Genomic DNA, 22294 nt, shown 5'->3' with positions numbered 1-22294 from the left:
AGTGGTTGAAAGACAGGAAAGAGAGTATGATTAAATGGTCAATTTTCTCAGTGGAAAAGGGTAAACAATGGAGTGCCTCAGGGAGCTGTACTTGGACCGGTGCTTTCCAAAATATTTGTAAATGATCTGGAAAGGAATATGACGAGTGAGGTTATCAAATTTGCTGATGATAAAAAATTATTCAGAGTAGTTAAATCACAAGCGGATTGTGATAAATTGCAGGAAGACCTTGCGAGACTGGAAGATTGGGCATCCAAATGGCAAATGAAATTTAATGTGGACAAGTGCAAGGTGATGCATATAAGGAAAAATAATCCATGCTGTAGTTACACGATGTTAGTTCCGTAAAATGAGCTGCCACCCAAAAAAAAGATCTAGGTATCATAGTGGATAATACATTGAAATTCTCAGCTTAGTGTGCTATGCCAGTCAAAAAAAGCTAACAGAATGTTAGGAATTATTAAGAAGGGAAAGGTAAATAAAACGGAAAATGTCATAATACCTCTGTATCGCTCCATGGTGAGACCTCACTTTGAGTATTGTGTATAATCCTGGTCGCCACATCTCAAAAAAAGATAGTTGCACTGGAGAAGGTACAGAGAAGGGCGACCAAAAATGATAGTGTGACTGGAACAGCTCCCCTATGAGGAAAGGCTAAACAAGTTAGGGCTGTTCAGCCTGGAGAAGAGACGGCTGAGGGGGGATATGATAGAGGTCTTTAAAATCAGATAATAGAAGGACTAGGGGGCATTCCATGAAGTTAGCAAGTAGCACATTTACAACAAAACAGAGAAAATTCTTTTTCACTCAATGTACAATTAAGCTCTGGTATTCATTGCCGGAGGATGTGGTTAGGGCAGTTAGAGTAGATGGGTTTTAAAAGGTTTGAATACGTTTCTGGAGGAGAAGTCCTTAAACTGCAATTAATCAAGTTGACTTAGGGAATAGACACTACTATTACTGGCATTAGAAGCATAGGATCTATTTAATGTTTGGGTACTTGCCAGGACCTGGATTGGCCACTGTTGGAAACAAAATGATGGGCTTGATGGACCCTCAAGAAGTTGCCATACTAGGTCACATTATGTTCTTAAACTTCCTGGAGCCCAGTAAGAATGTTTTTCCTATGTTCTTGAGTTACACTGGTAATATTAGGATAAATCCAAATAAAACAAAGTGGATCAATTATGAAAAACATATTCTCAGAACAGAATCACAATCCTGTGAAAATATAAAAGAAACCAAAAGTGTTCCATGATTTGTTGCTTGAACTTCCCCTGAAGTTTCTAAACATTCTGTCAAATCAATATCAACCCCTTGCCACTGCTGTCCAGTAGTAAGCCTTGGCAAGAAGAGGCATTGCTTCAGGGGGTATTTTCAAAATTTCTGAAATATATTTTTTAAATCAGTCCAATGGTGTAATCAGATCCACAACTGGAAAATTTAGCACCCTAAGATTCAGATACCAATTTTAATTCTCAATATTTTCCAATTTTTTTTTGCATTTGTTTCATTTTTATTAAATTAACTTGAAATGTTCTAAATTTTAACTACATGCTTATCCAAATCCTCCAGTTTTTCTTTTTGAGAGACAAGTGATACTTCGTTCACCTGTCTGCAACGATATACATCTGAGGTAGCATCAAGTAAAGAGGAGATAGATTTTTTTTTTAAGTGGCCTAAGCAATCCAAACCAATTCCAATGTAACAACTGGGGGTCTTTCTAACTTAACACAATGGATTGATCTCACCAAACCTTTATAACTGGAAACTTACTCATCAGCTTTGATTCCAGCAATCCCTTTCTTCCACAGGCATTAAAGCCTGAAACCAGGAATTAACTAGAACGTCTCTATCCACCGACGAGGCTACAAGATCTTCAAGTGAGGCCAAAACTTCTACTGGCTTACCTGGAGCAACTCTTGCAATAGCATATGACAAAGCCTCCCCAGAAGCTGCAGATTCCAATCGGCTTTCCAAATCGTATGGCAATACTGCATCGCCCACTGATGACAGCCAATGAGAAGGAGAAGGGATTATCAGTGCACCGAGGCTGAGAAGTGATTCAATGTTTATAGTTTCACAGGCACTACCTTCCTTTCTCTTGTTTTGTAAAATTACGCTTATTTAATTGTTTTTTTATTAGCTAGTTTTATGTACTTTTTTTCTTCTATTTTATTTTTATGATTTGTAATGATATTTTATTTCTCATGTGTTTTGTAAACTGTTTTGATCAATCTTACTTGTAAAGGCAGTATATACACATTTTTAAATAAATAAATACAGGGTCCCCCGCAAGGGAACCAGCTCCCGGAGCGGTTGACGCCGGGGTAAAAAACTCATCAATTCTATGCTGAATCAGGTCAATCAAGGGAGAAACGGGGGGAAACTCCCTAATTTTGACTTTCCACTTAGAATGAGACAATTACAGAGGTAAAAGTGGAAAATAGGAGAGGAGTTCGAAACCACATCCTCTCAGTTAGCTTATTTTTCAATTTTTGACCCAGCTGTTTGTTCCCGATATTTTTAGTCTTCCAGCTCAATTTGAACCATGTCCTGCTGCAGCCGCCACACTGCGAACCTTCGTGCACAGCTAACCCAAAGTTCCCTTACCCCATCATTTTTAATTCCTTCTCTCATCAATTCCAGCTGTACTGACACAGATGCACTCTTCTCTTAGCCAGCCATTAAGTGTTACTTTTAGCAATGACTGGGACTCCTGCCTGACAACTTTGAGCTCACTTTCAAGGTACCACTAAGCTTTGGCTGACCCGAGGAGCAGAAGCCAAGACTGGGAAATTAACTTGATTCTCCTGCATAGTAGCATCCTACATGGCCCCCTGCTAAGCCATTTTCTTAAAAAAAAAAAAAAAAAATTCTTGTAGTATTTATAGTATTGGGAGTTCTTGGATACTTTGAAGTTCCTGTTTTTCTGTACAGGTCAGGTAGCTCACACATTAATTCTGCTAGATAGTATTTTCTCTAGGACAGGAGAAATGCAGGTTCTATAGAGTATGTAAAATATTGCTGTAGTTCACCCCTTGACCTATTGGGCTAGATGAAAACAAAGACCATTTTGCTGTTTACTTCTATTTTCTCTCTTTCTTCCTTCTTTGTCCCCCCCCCCCCCCCCCAGTCCAAATTGGATTCTGTAAATTTGAATTACAAAGGCTGTTCAGTACAAGGGATTCCTCCTGTTGCAGAAGCACGAGTCGGCACTCTCTCGTCATTCTGGGATGTATCCCTGTGGCATACAGTCATCATCCCTCTCTCTCAGGGCTGGTATAAATTGCTTCTTCAGTGTGTACTACATCTGCTGCCTCTGTTTAACAGCAATGTCCAGGTATCTCCTGCACAGCTTTAAGCCTTTTTGCTTCTCATCTATACTCTGCTGCACACAACCCACTGTGCAAGCCGAGGACTTGCACAGGGCAACGGCCTCAGGGCCATGACCAAGTTGAGTCAGTTGCTAGCGCTGCTGTGCCACAAAGGAGAGGAGCCGCAGGCCGCAACGGCGAAGAGGAAGTTGCAGAGCCACGTGGTTCCCAACCAACCATGCAGCGAAGATGAGGCAGCAGTGGAGGGCCGCACAGTGAAGAAGAAGAGCTGAAGCGCCGCGCGGTGAACAAGAGGAGCTCTAGGGCCGCACAGAAGTTCCCAACCTGCCACACAGCAAAGAGACGCAGAGCTGGAAAGTCAGGATGAACTGCAAGAGCACGTGCTAGGTATGGGAGCACTGAGAGGAGAGGATCACCTTGCTGGTGGTTGAAAGGAATCAGTAAGTTTTTTGCTTGGGAAATTTTCTTTTTAAAAAGTATTGGGGCGAAGTTAACTATTGGGGAATATTGTTTAGTGTATTTGTGTTTCTGCTTTTAACAGTCAGTAATGCAGCAAATAAACAGAAGTTAGACTGTTTGTAGTTTAAAAGCTGCTCTAAGGGGAAAGCCAACAGTCGCTCAGCAGCGCATGGTTCGGAGGGAGGTATCTTCAAAGGATACTAATGATGCATTAGAATTAGGGCATCCCGACAGTGAGGTTCCAATAATAAGAAAAGTAGTCCAAGTACCTGTAACTAAAAACTCACCTGAGCTAAAAAATTCTAACTTATCCCTATCAAGTAAAAAGCAGAATAAAAATTCAAAAAAAAGCAAACTTTGAAATGTTTGTATGCTAATGCCAGAAGTCTAAGAAGTAAGTTGGGAGAATTAGAATGTATAGCAGTGAATGATGACATAGACTTAATTGGCATCTCAGAGACATGGTGGAAGGAGGATAACCAATGGGACAGTGCTATACCGGGGTACAAATTATATCACAATGACAGAGAGGAGCACCTGGGAGGCGGTGTGGCGCTTTATGTCCGGGATGGCATAGAGTCCAACAGGATAAACATCCTGCATGAGACTAAATGCACAATCAAATCTTTATGGGTAGAAATCCCTTGTGTGTTGGGGAAAGACTATAGTGATAGGAGTATAATACCATCCACCTGGTCAGGATGGTGAGACTGATAGTGAAATGCTAAGAGAAATTAGAGAAGCTAACCAAATTGGTAGTGCGATAATAATGGGAGATTTCAATTACCCCAATATTGACTGGGTAAATGTATCATCGGGACATGCTAGAGAGATAAAGTTCCTGAATGGAATAAATGACAGTTTTATGGAGCAATTGGTTCAGGAACCAATGAGAAAGGGAACAATTTTAGATCTAATTCTCAATGGAGCAAAGGATTTGGTGAGAGAGGTAATGGTGGTAGGGCCTCTTGGCAATAGTGATCATAATATGATCAAATTTGAATTAATGACTGGAAGGGGGACAGTAAACAAATCCACAGCTCCCATGCTAAACTTTCAAAAAGGAAACTTTGAGAAAATGAGAAAAATAGTTAAAAAAAAAAAACAAAAATCCACAACTGAAAGGAGCAGCTACAAAGGTAAAAAAAAAAGTGTGCAAGAGGCGTGGTCATTGTTAAAAAAATACCATCCTAGAAGCACAGTCCAGATGTATTCCACACATTAAGAAAAGTGGAAGGAAGGCAAAACGATTACCGGCATGGTTAAAAGGTAAGGTGAAAGAAGTTATTTTCACCAAAAGATCTTCATTCAAAAATTGAAAGAAGAATCCAACAGAAGAAAAAAGGATAATGCATAAGCGTTGCCAAGTTAAATGTAAGACATTGATAAGACAGGCTAAGAGAGAATTTGAAAAGCAGTTGGCCGTATAGGCAAAAACTCACAGTAAAAACTTTTTCAATATATCCGAAGCAGAAAGCCTGTGAGGGAATCAGTTGGACCGTTAGATGATCGAGGGGTTAAAGGGGCACTTAGAAAAGGTAAGGCCATCGCGGAAAGATTAAACAGTTTTTTTGCTTCTGTATTTACTGAAGAGGATGTTGGGGAAATACCCGTACCAGAGAAGGTTTTCATGGTTAATGATTCAGATGGACTGAACCAAATCACGGTGAACCTAGAAGATATGGTAGGCCTGATTTGACAAACTGAAGAGTAGTAAATCACCCGGACCAGACGGTATACACCCCAGAGCCCCGAAGGAACTCAAAAATGAAATTTCAGACCTATTAGTAAAAATTTGTAACCTATCATTAAAATTATCCATTGTACCTGAGGACTGGAAGGTGGCTAATGTAACCCCAATATTTAAAAAGGGCTCCAGGGGCGATCCAGGAAGCTATAGACCGGTTAGCCTGACTTCAGTGCCAGGAAAAATAGTGGAAAGTGTTCTAAATATCAAAATCACAGAACATATAGAAAGATATGGTTTAATAGAACAAAGTCAGCATGGCTTTACCCAAGGTAAGTCTTCCCTCACAAATCTGCTTCACTTTTTTGAAGGAGTTAATAAACATGTAGATAAAGGTGAATCGGTAGATGCAGTGTATTTGGATTTTCAGAAGGCGTTTGACAAAGTTCCTCATGAGAGGCTTCTAGGAAAAGTAAAAAGTCATGGGATAGATGGCGATGTCCTTTCGTGGATTACAAATTGGCTAAAAGATAGGAAACAGAGAGAAGGATTAAATGGGCAATTTTCTCAGTGGAAGGGAGTGGGCATCTGTATTGGGACCCTCAGATGCCCACTCAGGGATCTGTATTGGGACCCTCACTTTTCAATATATTTATAAATGATCTGTAAAGAAATAAGAGTGAGGTAATCAAATTTGCAGATGATACAAAATTGTGCAGAGTAGTTAAATCGTAACCAGATTGTGATAAATTGCAGGAAGACCTTTTGAGACTGGAAAATTGGGCATCGAAATAGCAGATGAAATTTAATGTGGATAAGTGCAAGGTGATACATATAGGGAAATAACCCTTGCTATAGTTACATGATGTTAGGTTCCATATTAGGTGCTACCACCCACCCAATAAAGAGATCTAGGCGTCATAGTGGATAACACATTGAAATAGTTGGTTCAGTGTGCTGCAGCAGTCAAAAAAGCAAACAGAATGTTGGGAATTATTAGAAAGGGAATGGTGAATAAAACGGAAAATGTCATAATGCTTCTATATCGCTCCATGGTGAGACCACACCTTGAATACTGTGTACAATTCTGGTCGCCAGATCTCAAAAAAGATATAGTTGCGATGGAGAAGGTACAGAGAAGAGCGACCAAAATGATAAGGGGAATGGAACAGCTCCCCTATGAGGAAAAGACTAAAGAAGTTGTCTCTTTTCCATGCTGAAAAGTCCTAACTGAGGGGGAATATGATAGAGGTATTTAAAATCATGAGAAGTCTAGAACAGGTAGATGTGGATCGGTTATTTACTCTTTCAGATAATAGAAAGACTCGGGGGCACTCCATGAAGTTAGCATGTGGCACATTTAAAACTAATCGGAGAAAGTTCTTTTTCACTCAACGCACAATTAAACTCTGGAATTTGTTGCCAGGGGGTGTGGTTAGTGTAGTTACTGTAGCTGGGTTTAAAAAAGGATTGGATAAGTTCTTGGAGAAGTCCATTACCTGCTATTAATTAAGTTGACTTAGAAAATAGCCACTGTTATTACTAGCAACAGTAACATGGGATAGACTTAGTTTTTTGGGTACTTGCCAGGTTCTTATGGCCTGGATTGGCCATTGTTGGAAACAGGATGCTGGGCTAGATGGACCCTTGGTCTGACCCAGTATGGCATGTTCTTTTACATTACCTTTGAAAAAAGATTACTATAAAATACAACCTTTAAAAAAATCGTAAAAAATTGAAAAGAGAAGAAAAAAAGAAAGATTGACTGCCGCAGATGATTAGAGGTCCGGGCGGCTCTCTTTTGAAAACACAGAGAACACGCTGTCAGGCTTGATGATGTGGCCATACATTTAAAAGAAAAATTTCTTTGGGAAGTGGCATTGTAATATGAGATTTATTTGATACAACATTTCCTTTTTTTGACATATATTTGTGTTTCGTGGAAATTGTTCCAGTTCTTCTTTTTTGGCATGTTCTTATGTGTTCCATTCTCAAGGCTGTACTTTCAAAAGAGGCGGCACAGAAAAATGCAACCAAAACAGTGCAGGGTCTGCACCAAAAACCTTATGAGATGAGTTTCAAGATCTAAGTTTACCTTCTTGGAAGCCTGGAGCAGCCATACCACTGCTTTCAAGATCATAAAGGCAGTAGTATAGCTACTCCAGACTTGCAAGAAGGCAATGAGTTAACCCGCATATCGTGACCATGCTCACTGTTGCTGATGTCATCAGTATTCTCATTTTACTTCTTGAAAGTGTCTCTTTAAATAGTGCAGTTCCAAGCACTGCATATGTTTCATGGCATTTTAGAAAAGATATGTAGTAGCCTCTTTATCTCATTTAGATTGCCTCTATCTCCATTGGAGACATTTGAAAAATATTTAACTGACATGTTCTTACTGCCTTCAGAAGAAATCTCCCCTTTGAATAAGATTTCTCTCTTGCCTACAAAGAGAAGATCTATATCTAATGCAGATTTACCTGAAGTACTGTTTAGGGCTAATATGGATTCTTCTATTTTTGTGACTCGGGAAAACAGAGTCCAGCAGAGCTATGCCCCTTGCTTCTTTCGTATCCACACAAAATTTGGATAATGTTTTATGCCTATATTTCCAGAAGCCACACTCAAAGGAAAATATATGGTATCAACAATATTGTTCAATATTCTTATAAGTACATGAAAACCTATCTAGACAATTAAAACTATCACATCATTAAAAAACATCCAATTTCAGCATTAACTTGATTATTCAAACAAATAATTATTCTGTGTCATACATGAAATTCAATTTCATGTATGACACTGAATAATTATTTGTTTGAATAATCAAGTTAATGCTGAAATTGGATGTTTTTTAATAGTGTGATTGGATGTGGATGGAAGTATGTGTGTGAGATAGTTTTAATTGTCTAAATAGGTTTTCATGTATTTTGGCTTTTCCTACAAGCCTACCCCTCCTCACCCTTGCTTACCAACTCCTCTGCTCATTAATCGCACTGAATGTATTTGTTGAACCTGTACATAGCATTTTCTCGTTGTTACTGTTATTTATTTATCCTCCTCTCCCAACTTATTGTAACCCCCATTTCGAACCCAACAACCATTTATTCAGTTTTCTGCTTGTTATTTTGCCTGTTCTATGTTCTTTGTAAAGGCTATGCCTAATTATACCGTGGTTTTAAGTTATCTGTAAACCGACACGATGTGCAAACGGTTGTCTGTATATAAAACCTTTTAAATAAATAAATAAATGTATTTATATGAATAAACAAGTACTGTATTGAACAATATTGTTGATATCGTATATTTTCCTTTATGAGTGTGGTTTATGTACAATATAAGGAAAACTGAAAGAATATACCCTCTGTATTAGTGTTATATTTCCAGAAGGCCACTGAAGAATTTATGGAGGCAGTGTATCTGGATTTATCCAGCTGTAAATAGATTTAGTCAGGAAAGGCAGAAGAAATTTCTCTGTATCTGGCAGGAGACTAGATCTTTTCTTTTACACTAGCCCTGTAAATGTTTGATTTTTATGCTCAAGTTAATTGTTTTTTTAACCTGTTCAATTGCATTCTTTTCTGGATATGAGGAAACAGACAAGTTTCTACAGATGGGCGAGGGAAGCTTTTGCTTCCTGTTAATGCCTTTTCTTCATTTTTATTCTCTCTCTTCCATAATTGTTCTCCCTTAAAATCTCTTCCTTTCTACAATTATAGTGGGCCATATTCTTGAGATTTCCTGAATTTCTTTTAGTTTAGTTTTTTGGGGGTTTTTTTTGCTTTGAGTATTTGTTCTGTGAAATCTCAATCATCATCTTTTAACAGGTTTGACTTGTGGAATAATTTGGAAATCAAATAAATATTAAGTTAAAAAAGATGTAGTAGTATTAATAAGTATTAGTCCCGCTAGGCAAGGTGCAGAGGCAAAAACAGACTAGGATTTAAGAGACTTGCATAAAGAAATGAATACTTCATATGCAATCTCCTCACATTTAGAAAACAGTTCCAGCTCTTGCCTTATTTTGGGTGTTTTTCCTAGGGAGTCCAAATGAAGCTGAAACAGAACATTTCCACAGTACCTGAATGTAATCCAGTTTGAAGTGCCAAAAAGCAGAATATAAATCAGATAAATTAAAAATAAATAAAAACTCCACTCTGACTCAAAAGACCAATTTCAATGTTCACACCTCAGGCATACTTTTCTAAAAACAAAGCAATGCCCTTTGACTTTTATTCCTCAACAATTAAGTACAGACACTATTTATCAAAAAACCTGATCTCTCACCTATTTACTTTCCTTTGTAAAACAACCCTGGCTAGTGCTGTATATTGTAAAAAAAAATTAACAAGAATGCATGAAAAATATCGTGAACAGTATTATTGATTCATGATTTTTTTAAAAATAGCGAAAAAAAAAGACAATTTAAATAAATTATATTGTGGGCTCAGCAATGTTTTGTTTGATTTTCTTGTTTTATAGTTAGAGGATTGCAACCTCATCATAGAATACAATGCAAAAGTATTACACTAAAAAAAATGCTGTCCTTTCAGCACCACCAGGCCATTTTTTCCAAAATCAGAAACTGAGTCACTGGGTCATGTGCAAGTACTAATGAAACTATTCAGGAAAGAAAGAAAATACTGAAATCACGGAGGCTGCAGGAAACAATGTCACCCACAACATTTTAGATCAAGTGACCGCTAATAAAAATAGGTTACATGTGCCCAGAGAGACAACTTTTTTGCAGTAATATACTTTTCTAAAATCTAGATGTAAAGAGGAGGACTGCTTTAAAAAGAACCAGTATATACATTTCAGCAAATATGAATCCAACACACAACACAACCTGTTTGGGTAATTTTTACCATTCCTTTGTAAAGGCACTAATTTAGCCACATACACATTTTGGTAAGGAGAATGCACAGCATGCTAAAATCACGTTTTACAGACCATGCTATTAGGGATGTGAATCGTGTGCCCGATCGTCTTAACGATTGGGTTCAGCTAGAGGGAGAAAAAAATCTGATCGGTGGTGATGTGAATCGGAATCGGTTCCGATTCACATCGTTAATTTTTTTTTTAGTGAGGCCCAACCCTTTAAAATTGACCCCTTACCTTCCCCCACCCTCCCGAACCCCCCCAAAACTTTTTACGAGTACCTGGTGGTCCAGTGGGGGCGCGGGGACCGATCTCCTGCTCTCGGGCCATCGGCGCCATTTTGGCTGCCACTCAAAAATGGCACCGATGGCCCGATAAAAAAAAACCAAAACACCCGACCCTTTAAAAATGACCCCTTAGCTTCCCCCACCCTCCCGATCCCCCCCAAAACATTTTAAAATTACCTGGTGGTCCAGTGCTCCTACCATGTGACAGGGGCTGGCCAATGGCACGGATACCCTGTCACATGGTAAGGGGAAAGGGCCATCGGCGCCATCTTTATGAGTGGCAGCTGATGGCCCGAGAACGGGAGATCGCTCCCGGGACCACCACTAGACCACCAGGTAATTTTAAAATGTTTTGGGGGGGGATCGGGAGGGTGGAGGAAGCTAAGGGGTCATTTTTAAAGGGTCGGGTGGGGTTTTTGGTTTTTTTTTTTATCGGGCCATCGGCGCCATTTTTGAGTGGCAGCCAAAATGGCACCGATGGCCAGAGAGCGGGAGATCGGTCCCCGCGCCCCCACTGGACCACCAGGTACTCGTAAAAAGTTTTGGGGGGGTTCGGGAGGGTGGGGGGGGAAGGTAAGGGATTAGTTTTATAGGGTCAGGGTGGGTTTAGGGGTTGTTTTGGTGTGCTGGTTTTCCCGCCCTCCCCCGATTTTTCACGATAAATCGGGGGAATTTCTATTGTATCGCGACACTTAACAATTTTTGACGATTTAAATAATATCTGACGATTTTTTTAAATCGTCAAAAAACAATTCACATCCCTACATGCTATAGCTTAAGAAGCTTTTTATAAAGTACCACAGTATACAGTCAGAATGACAAGTTTCAGGCATAGAAACCAACTTTTCAAAATGATCAGAGGTGCTAAACTGTACAAAAATGACCCCTCTCTGGACACACTGAGGGAGTTTGCTCAGTATTGGGGGTGTTCAAGCTCCCACCACACCCAGACTGCTCTCACCTCTGCTTTTAGTTATACGTAGGCTAAAAAGGTGCAATTCTGGTCCTTTTTATGACAACAAAATAATAGAAATAAAAGCTGCTCAACAGAAAAAGTGACTACATTTACCCTCAGGAATAGCAGTTACTACTCACGCAATCCTGTCCCTGTTTCAAGGCAGTGACCCCTCACTCAGTCTTTATGTGAAATAATACTGCTGATACATGTCTGGGAGTTCTACAAACGCTTGGTACTTGGTTATCTTGTGATCCCTGGTCGAGCTGGTTTAGCTTCTCTGGTTCCGCTCTCTTAAGCGGTCTACCTTCATCAGCAGGACAGGACTTCGCTACCAGCCTTCCGTCTGGCCTTTTATACTGCTAATGGCTGACAGCCAGTGATAGCCAGGGGAAGGTTCTGAGCCCTGCCCCAGGTACCCAACAAATACTTCAGTTAGCTTCTACAGACTCCTGCGCACAACAGTACTTCTTCCCAGAGTTATTGTAGTTTCCTGTCAGAACCACACTTGACTCCTGCCAACACATTCTTGAATTTTGGTTTTTTTTTTTGTGTTTAAATTTTTATTCTGCTTTTCATCAGTAACTCAGAGTGCCTCACAAGTAATAAAACAATGCAAGGTAAAATACCACTGAATATAAACTAACAGTGTAGGGTTATTAACCCTGTTACAATTGGTAAACCAGCAATGAACCATATGTTCAGTAAAATTCACATATTTTGTTTTATTTTTTTTTATATCTGCTAGTTTCTTAGACTGATCAGTGTGTTCCTGGCTCGGGCAGGGAAGAGTGCAAGTTAATCTTTCACTTGCAGAAAGTCATGAGAAATATTCCGTGCATCAATAAACCAAGTGAGAATTCAACGAAATGTTTGCTTTGGCCTGAGGAGCAAAGGTTGTGATTAGGAAGCTCCATCGGCACGTCTGGGTCCAGAGAACAGATAGGTGGAGTAGAAATAAGAAGTTACAAACCATTACCTCTCTTTCTGCCCTCCCTTCCTACCAGCAACACTGACCTGGGAGAGCCTGAACTCACTAGGACTCAGATGATAAGCAGGGTCAGGTCTAGGCTAATACCTGATTGGGGGGGGGGGGGGGGACCATCAGGGGTGACCAGATGCTGTGGGCTGCAGAGTGCATTGGCAAAACTATAACTGTTGGCCAGTTATGCACTTATACTGGCTGCTTGTGCACTTATTTTTTGCCAAGTACACAACTTCCGCATTCATATGGATACATAAACTAAGAAAATTGTGCCTTCAGCGAAAGAACAGGTGCATAAATGACAGGCATAGTAAGAACAAGGACAACACCTAAATACTTAGTTTTCATCCCTTTTGCCCACACAGCCTGAAAAGCTCTGCTGACTGGCCATATAACATACAGAGAGATAACATATAGTCATTCAGAATGCCCACATTGCTTTATGTTATTGTCATTCCACAAAAACTGACCCTAGAATTACACTGTACTTACATTAAGGACAGTTACTCTACAGACAAGCTAGTTTTCTTCTTTCTGAAACTTACAAACTGCTCATCTATCTCGCCTGGCCCTCCCACATACACAGCCACCCAGCATATGTATTTATTTACTTAGACATTTTATATACTGTCGTTCCATGTGAAGATCACGACAGTTTACAAAAGTAACATTCGTAGCTATAAATCAACAAATAATGACGGGTTACAGAGGATAAAGGCTAAAAACAAAACCCAGTTTGTCCCAGTGAGGATACATTTCCCTTTTTCCTGTCCAGTTTAGTGGCCTTGCAGTGAAATCAGTCAATGCAAACAGAAGGTAAAGTTCAGAAACATTCTTCCAGGAGCTGCTGACAGGCTCATCAGTAATAAGGTATCCTCGGACCATAATAGTTGAGTTCCAAAGGATGTATACAATTAAAAAAACAAACAAAAAAAAAAGTGTGTTGCCTGGGGGGTGGTACTATTTTTTGATTTTAAAATTTCAGGAATACTTCATAGATCTAACCTGGAAATCACAGTACGTATCTTCAGGGCTCACAGTAAAGTGCTCTTTGACTAACAAACCTGTAGCCCTCAATACCACGAAAGGGAATTCACACTAATACAGTTTGCCTGACGTCTACCTCTTTGCACCCATCTGTCGCCACACAGAAAGCCGTAAAACTAGATTTTCATAATTGTACTGGCCTTTTCTCAAGAGCAGTGAGCCCAGGACCAGTTTCTGAGTCGATACGGACTCCACTTCCCGCAGACGCTAGTCTAATATACATAATAAACAACCACATTTTGGTCAGAGAGGCGACGGGTCAGGCTCTATGTCTCTGTCTCATTAGTTTTCCAGGTCAAATATGGATCTCCTTCCACGGACCGCAGGACCGGGTTTAAGAATTTGGCATCCAGAGGCAGGGCTGGAGGTTGAAAGCAGAGGTTGCAACTCCGAGCTCAGACAATGGGGGCAGGGGTGTTGGGCCAGAATGGCATGGTGATGTCTCTTTGAAATGCAACAGCCCTAAAGTAAGCGGGGAAAGGCTCCTCTATAATCTGGGTCATTTGGCACCTTTAAAGGTTGGTGCCCTAGGCAGTGATGCCTGATGTGCCTTCTGCAAGATACATGAGCTCCTCACTATAAGCTACAGATAAACGAACTAAATAAATAAATATATATATATATATATATATATATATATATATATATATATATATATATATATATATAATCACAGTTAAAATGTAGTTCCTAGATAACGGTGAATATGAAATTGCAAGTTTTAATTCTCTTACTACATGGGCATTAACCCTCCCAATACTATGGAACAAAAGGCACAAATGCCGGTCACCCTCCCGCCCCGCGCCCGGTACTCACGAGGCTGCTGAGGCGCTCTGGCTCCCGCTCTGGCACCGAATCGCCGCCGCCGCAGCTCTGCCCCGGGATACAGCACGCGAGGCGCGGCCACGCCTCCCGCTCCCGCCCCCAGCTTCCAGCACGTGCAGCCCGGGAAAAGGGGGAAGCAGCACGCGCGGGGGCCCCCCTGTGACGTCAGCGCTCCCGCCCTGGTCGCTCCGTGGTGAGCGCCGATTTACAGCTATTCGCCGACCTGATGTAAATGGTGCTGAGCTCACAATTGACCTGCATCAGAGCTGGGCGCCTCTCCCTTTGTGCTACTGCGCCTGGCATCCGAACGTGAGCCTCTGTCTAAGCATTTTTTTAATTTTTACCATTTATAAGCTAATATAGCCAAAGCAAGCATGGATCTACGGTTGGATAGGAAGCTGCTTTTGGGGCTTGAGGTGTCAAGAAATGTTACGCCACTAAATATATATATATATATATATATATATATTTTATTGGTTAACTTTTATTTTCAAGCTTCCAAAAGAGTGAGAGAAGAAAGAACGATAGTCATTTGTCATTTCAGTGCAAACTGTCACACACAATACATCGACATACTATAAAATGATTTCTTCAAACTGTTATTTTGTTCCTCCCCTTTTCTTTGAAGGCAGTTAAGGTATCCCCTCTGCCAGGTTCGAAACACCTGCTTGTTCTTTAGAGAAACCCATATTGCTGAGGTCTAAATCCACATCCTTTTGTCACCCTAGTAACAGCGACAGCGACACAGACCCTCTCCATTACCACTTTTATGAAGTAACAAAACACCCTGCAAAGAAGTCACTCACAGCAAAGGTGCTATACCAAAACAGCAACCCTACCTAGGATAGGGTAGCATTACAAATATTACACATGACTAATCCCAAGAATACAAACACTCCTAGGGGGAAAGTAGGACAATCCAGACTGCTCTAGAACCCTGCACAGCAGCCCTGGATTTGTCAAATATGCACCCATTATGCCTGTGCTTAAGGTAGCAAACATTTAGGGGCAGCAGGCTAGCTAAGATTTAGTTGCCTTCCAGTTCTGCAGATAACAGCAGCACTCTGCTACCCTGTAACAGACCCTTACATAGAGGCATCAAAATCCTAAACCCCTTCCTGTTGAAAAGAAATTACATACTAGCAGAATGCCTCACATTGATGATCACATAAGCAAAACCACAGAAAGACCCTCACCTCACTTGGAATACTGTGTACAATTCTGGAGACCAAAAGGATATAAACAGGATAGAGTAGGTCCAGAGGGTGGCTACTAAAATGGTCAGTGATCTTTGTTCTAAAGCATATGGAAACAGACTTAAAGAACTAAACCTGAATACCTTGGAGAAAAGACAAGACACAATAGAGACATTCTATCTCATCCGTGTCCATGCACAGGTGGTGAGCCTCTTTCAACGGAAAGGAAGCTCTAGAACAGGGGTGGCCAACTCCGCTCCTCAACAGCATACAATGCAGGCAGTGCATGCAAGTCTATCTCATGCATAGTCATTGTGGATATATCTGAAAACTTGGTCTGCTTTTGGCTCTCGAGAACTGGAGATGGCTATCCCTGCTCTAGAACAAGGGGTCATGCAGTGAGATTACTCCTGAGTCTACCCACTTTCAATCTTAGGAAATATTTCTTTACAGAGAGGGTGGTGGATGCATGAAATGGCCTCCCAGTGGAGGTGGTAGCGAGAAAACCAGTATCTGAATTCAAGACAGCATGGGATAAATAGAGGGGATCTCTAAGGAAGTGATAGGAATTATAATTCCAAATTAATTGGGTGGTTGGGTAGATAAGATGGGCCAATATGGTCTTTTTCTGCAATCATGTTTATGTTCTTAAATACCAAATAATTGATGAGAAATTAAAAGTAGAAATAACAGATAAAAACTGAACTGGAATCCCCAAGAAGCCTGATTCTGCATGCAGAGCAATCAGGGGCAGATTGGCCTATCAGGGGATCAGGTGTCCGCTGGTGAACTGGTCGCACCCATCAAGTAGGTTATTTTTAGCTTCTAGGCCAAAGAAAAGAAGAGGGGGGCTGCTACAGCTCGAAGAGAAACCAGCAGGGACACAGCAAAGCCCATCCTGCCACAGCTGGGAGAGAGGCCTGCAAGGCTTCATGACCCTATCCCCCCCACCCCACCCCACCCCCAACCTTGTAGGAGCAGCGCAGTAGCAGTGGCCTCCTTCTACCTCCCTTTTGGGAGCAAACAGCAGTACTGCCATCCAACAGTGGCCAAAAACAAGACCCAGAAGAAACAGGGAGGCCTGAAAACTGTAGGTGTATGAGAGATAGACTGTGTATGTATGTGAGAGAGAGCGCGCCTGCGTGTATGTATGAGACAGTCTGCATGTGTGTGTGTCAGATCCTGCATGTGTATGAGAGTGACAGAGCCTGCATGTGTGTGAAAGACTGAATATGAGAGCATGTGTGTGTGTAAGGGGGGAGAGAGAGGACAAGAATTGTGAGGCCCTCTCCCCCAATCCACAATAATCTGTAGTTGACTGGAAATCAAAAAGATCCCAAGTATGGAAAGCCGGAGATTTTTAATCCTATTTTACATTTTTGGGATTTATTTCATGGGTCTGCTGTTTGAAATATTTGGTATTTGGGAAATATTAGAAAAAATGTGAGTCATTTTAGTTACTGGATGTTCATTGACTATTGCCCATGTGACATTTATTCTTTTTATTAATGGTTTAATATTATGAATGATGTTTCATATTTCTTGACTTTATTGCTTAATGTTTTATGAGGAATGATGATGTTTCTGTTTTTCCATTATTGCACTGCATAATAGTCAGACATGCTGTGGTTTCTAGAGCATGAGTGAGAGAATGAGTGAGCCAATCAGCATGTGAGTGAGAGAATAAGGGAGTTTGTATAACAATGAACATGTTAGAGAGTATGTATATATGAGAGAAGAAGAAAGTTTGTGCACACCTCCTATCCCTGACTTATCCATGACAATCTCAGGGTGACTGGAGTCTAAAGTTTCCAAGTATGTTGAGCAGGGGATTTTTTTTTAGCCTTAGTTTTAATTACTGAATATTATTTGATGTGTCTACTGTTTTGAAATATTTTATTGATGTTTGGAAAATTTTTAAAAACAAACAATGTTATATGTTTTTAATCATTGAATGTTCTATTCATCAGCTGCTTTGAAATATTTCTTTATGAGTATAGCTTTACTATTATGATTGATGATTTATATATTTTGATTTTATTGTTTGATGTTTAAAGAGGAATGGTGATATTTATTTTTCCATTGTTGCACTGCATATGGAGTCTATCTTGTTATGGTTTCCAATTCAGTTTTATCTGCATGTTTCTAGTTATACTTCATACCTTTTTGAAACCCTGTTTAACCCCCCTTAACCTTGTATTTTGTAAACCGTTATGGCGTTATTTTGACGAATCCGAATGACAGTATATAAAACGCGATAAATAAATAAATAAATATCTTTTAAGCATTATTTAATGTTTTATATATTATGAATGAGCCTGGTGTGCATATCATTATTTATTACATTAATAACTTTTCTATATATGATTACTAAGGGCTAAGCTTTTTAAGAGGACATAAGAACATGCCATACTGGGTCAGACCAAGGGTCCAAAAAGCCCAGCATCCTGTTTCCAACAGTGGCCAATCCAGGCCATAAGAACCTGGATAGTAGTATGCGATACTATGAATGCTGGATGAGTGTTATATAAAATGAACTTTAACACTACCTATCATAAGAGTCATTTGCAAGTTATATTCTTTTATGGCTTAGATACAACTCATTTTGCGAGCAATGCAGATTAGTAGATAAGATTAGTGGTTTATTTATTGGGTCAGTGTAAAGGGAAGCCCCCTTTTTCTGCCACTTTCTCCAAAGGCAATAAAATCAGAGATCCATCTGACCTAATTCTTTAAAAGACAGTTTGAAATTGTAATTTCAAGATCTAAAACTTTTAAATTCAAGTGAGATATATATAGTGTGCTTGTGTATAGATGTAATTTATATTCATCTAGAGAAAGCAGAAAGAACTGCACCTCCCAGAATGCAAAAGGATAAGTCTTCCTCTGACAGGCTCACCCAGAACAAAAATGAGGAGTTGAGGGGTATAAAGAAAGAGGAAAGACTGTGGACAGACAGACAGACCAGGAAGGAAGCAGAGCATCTTCAAAGTCACAAGAAGAAAACATGAGGCCAGGTAAGAGAAACTGCCATCAGATGTTGTGATCTGGGTCCTTTCTGGTGATTAAAGCAGTGGTTTCAAATGAAGAGAGAAGCTGGTCGTTCTGTTTGAAAGAAACCCAAAGTCATGGGTGAGGTGGCAGGTGGCCATTGAATTGCAAGACCTTAGGAACTGTATCCATCACTGTAATATAATAATCCCATATGTAAAGGATAAAGGAAACAGCAAAGAAATCTAATGTCTTATAGGTTCACAAGTTGTGAGAGAATCCAAGTCACAAAATAAGGAGAAAATCATTACTGTACAAGAAAACAGGAAAGGCTAGAACAGGATACAGCAGTATTTAAAGTGTGGGTCCTGAGATCACAAAATAACTCCTCTGGTTCTGTGGGATTCCACCAATGTGATTTGAAGAGGCTGGAACTCTGTCCTGAGCCGGAAGGTGGTCAACTGAGATAGTTTGTATAATATATACCTTACACCTTGATATTTCACCATGCATTTGCAGGCAGAATTTATCCAAAATGAGACCCCCTAATTGTAATACTCTGGGCCTCATTAGTAGGACCTGTTTTCTTTTGTCTGGTTTTCGCTACATCACAAAATATTCTTATCTTTTATCTGGAAACAAACAGCCTCAATAGTGAATCTTGATCTGAGTCTAGAACAAAATATACAATTAAAAGTAACCATATCAACTTCTGATTTTTCAAGGACCTCCATGAAATCAAAGATTATCAAAGGACAGTTCCGAAGTCTGTAACTGACCCTTCTGTTTATCCCTTCTTTAGATAATTAGATACTTTTAATATCTCCAAATGTTGTTTTTGAACATATTCAAAAGGAGATGGATGAACACTTTGGAAAGTTAATGAGATGACAATTACGACATCTCACAACATTTCCCAATGCCTCAAGTTTATTATGCAACACCAAATTATCCTTCTGAGTTTCTCACCTTAACTTCATTGCAGTCTGTCCGGTTTTTTTAGATCTGAAATTTCCATCTCTTGAGCTCTGGCACTGGCAATAGATTCATGAAGCTGTTCTGATGTGTTTAACATCTGGCCAGATAGTCCTATAACTACTTCCCGAATAGTCTCAAAACTAAATGTTTTGGACCTCACTAGCACAGAGCTGCGAGAAGCATGACAGACCTGTTTCCCTGCCAGGGTCAAATCTGATACTGAAAGATGTTGAACTCCTGGCTCCAGTGGGTTCAGATTATTTCCAGATTCCTTCACCAACCTAACAGGCATCAGTGAAGGAGACAGGCCTTCCTTTGGCTCTTCAGGGTTGGATGGGGAGGAGTCAAGGCTTACACAGGTCCTCGGAGCCATGAGGACAGAGAGAGACAGTCCTCCCTATGTTCCTTGGGGCCAGGCAGGGAGGAGGGAAAGCCAACCTGTAGCCCCTAATTTTGCATATCAAGAGATTTTCATTACTTAAAGAAAAATGTCATGCTCCTGCATAAAAGAAACTTGTACATGTAGCTATCACTCTTTGTTCATTTTATTACACAGGTGGGTGCGCCTATGTGCGTAAGTTGTGCTTCAAACGCATGTCAGGGAATTTTAACAGGGGCACGTGTCCACGCCACTGCCACTTTCACCAGTTTGTTCACCGGTTCACATTTAAATCCTCCAAACCCCCCTGGTTTGATAGTTTGCATTCCCCCCCCCAGTTATCCAGACCATTTAAACCCCTGATAAATTATTCTATTTTTTAAAATGCATCTCATCCCCAGCAGAATTAAACTTACGCTCCACTGGACCTGGGCATGTGCCCAGGGACATAAGTATTTACGCGCAGTTCTCTTGGCCATGCACCAAAACGCCCATGTGCCCACGTCCTGCCCCTTTTTAAAAAAAAGTTTAAGATGTGTGCGCAGTGGGAGATATGTGCATGTCGAGGACGTTTTTAAAAATTGGGTCAGCGCATACCAGCCCGACTTGTGCGTGCATCCCCCAAATAACGCGAGTGACGGGCTTTTAAAATTCACCTTTTAAAGGTTGATATTCAAAAACCAATTAAGGAATCTTTCTAAAGTTATCCATCTAAATGTCAAATTCTGGCAATTTCAGCCTCTTATCCAGCTAGATTTTAGCCAAATTAGTTAATATCTGGCTAAAATAAAAAAATATATACATATATTTAAAAATTTATAATCTCCAAAAGTTATTTTTTAATATATTCAAAAGGAATATTTTTTAATATATTCAAAAGGAACATTCCCAGCATTGATCAATTTCTTAATCAATGCTGGGAATGTTTCATGAGAATATACTTCTGCATTTTTTCAGAAGAATTTTCTTTTTTTGACAGATTTTGACTGTTTGTGCAACAGCTTTTTCAGACCCTGATATGGTCAAGAGTGCAAGTGGGTAACTGTCCTATTTAATGAACCATTTGCTGGAAAGCCAAAAATTCAGTGGACACTTCGTAAAATATTTGCTGAAAAACATCTGCAGGGTGAAAGGAGGAGCTACGGTGAGAGGGAAGTGAGACTGGGTGTTAGATGTGCTCTTCCCCCCCCTACCAGCGCTGAACTGAGACGTCATCTGAGGGCTGCAGCCTACTTCAACATGGCTGCGGCGTGAAGCCGTGCACCAGAGGGGCACGCCCCTGGGAAAGGTTGCCTCACCATTTCTCCTACCTTTCTATATGGAGGCAAAAGAAGAAAGGCAAGATGTATATCACTCCCACTACCCAGGAGGGAGCTTTGAGTTCTTCAGGAGTCTCTTTAAGCCCTGGGGTGAGTCTACCTCCTCCATAGCCGCGGATGGTAGAAGGGTCAATAACCACTCCCAGTCATTCTGGGGAAGAACCTGCGCCTTCTGCCTCAGAAGCAACAAGTAGTTTGGACTCTGCTGGATTAGTTGTGCCATCTGTTTCTGTTTTACAAGATCAGCTGGAGAGTGAGATTCCTCCAGCTGTAATATCTTCAACTTCAAGGGTGAGTGGCCCTTTATCATTCTCCTCTTGTGATAAGGCAGAGTCTAAAGCAAGGAGTTCCATTATTGGCTGTTTTGATAACCCTGAGCTGGGTGAAGAGCTACCAGACACTGCTTTGATTGATATCTGGAGACTGGTTATTAGAGTAGAGAAAGTTATGTCACTTACTGTGTCTCAGCTCAGTGGAATAACAAAAGATACTAAATGTAAATTTCAAGAGCATGAAGAGAGATTGGACTCAGTTGATAATTGTTACTATGGGTTCTCAGATATTCTCCTTAAAGGCACAAAAGTGGCTCAAATTAAACATTAATTGATTATGCAATTGCAAGATGAGTCCTTGGAAAAATCAGACTGGGGGGAAGAATCTCAAGATCTTGAATTTCCCAGCCTCTAGATTGTTATCAGCCAATGAATTATTTAAAAAATATCTAGTTGAAATACTAAACATGCGGGAGCTGCTGAGCGGAGAGGAGAGAGAGGAGTAACCTGCTGCTGGTGCCTTGACGGTCTGTTTTTACCATCTGATACCCCTCGGAACAGCTGCGGGCTCTAGACCCGGAAGGAGGACGCCCAGTGACGTCAGCAGCCTGCGCCTGCCTTTAAAACGAGCTGCAGACGCTGGAAACCCCCGGGAGCTGCTGAGCGGAGAGGAGAGAGAGGAGTAACCTGCTGCT

At 40.4% G+C, this 22294-nt stretch overlaps 1 protein-coding gene across 5 annotated transcripts in view; it reads right to left on the bottom strand.

The window, feature by feature from the left end:
* The window catches only part of ABCG2 (ATP binding cassette subfamily G member 2 (Junior blood group)), a 168098-nt gene that overhangs the window by 108576 nt on the left and 37228 nt on the right, over positions 1–22294 (bottom strand). The window contains exon 1 of one of the 5 annotated variants that reach the window (XM_029597997.1): positions 14456–14516. The exons of the other annotated variants lie outside the window; for them this stretch is intronic. The gene's annotated coding sequence lies outside the window, so the exon portion shown is untranslated. Of the gene's footprint in view, positions 1–14455; positions 14517–22294 lie in introns of those variants that run through there. 5 annotated transcript variants of the gene reach the window in all.

This window comes from Rhinatrema bivittatum, chromosome 1 (assembly GCF_901001135.1).
Source record: "Rhinatrema bivittatum chromosome 1, aRhiBiv1.1, whole genome shotgun sequence".
In the NCBI taxonomy this organism is placed as follows: Eukaryota; Metazoa; Chordata; class Amphibia; order Gymnophiona; family Rhinatrematidae; genus Rhinatrema; species Rhinatrema bivittatum.
The sequence above is the reverse complement of the archived record's forward strand: the minus strand, read 5'-3'. Positions and strand labels throughout refer to the sequence as shown.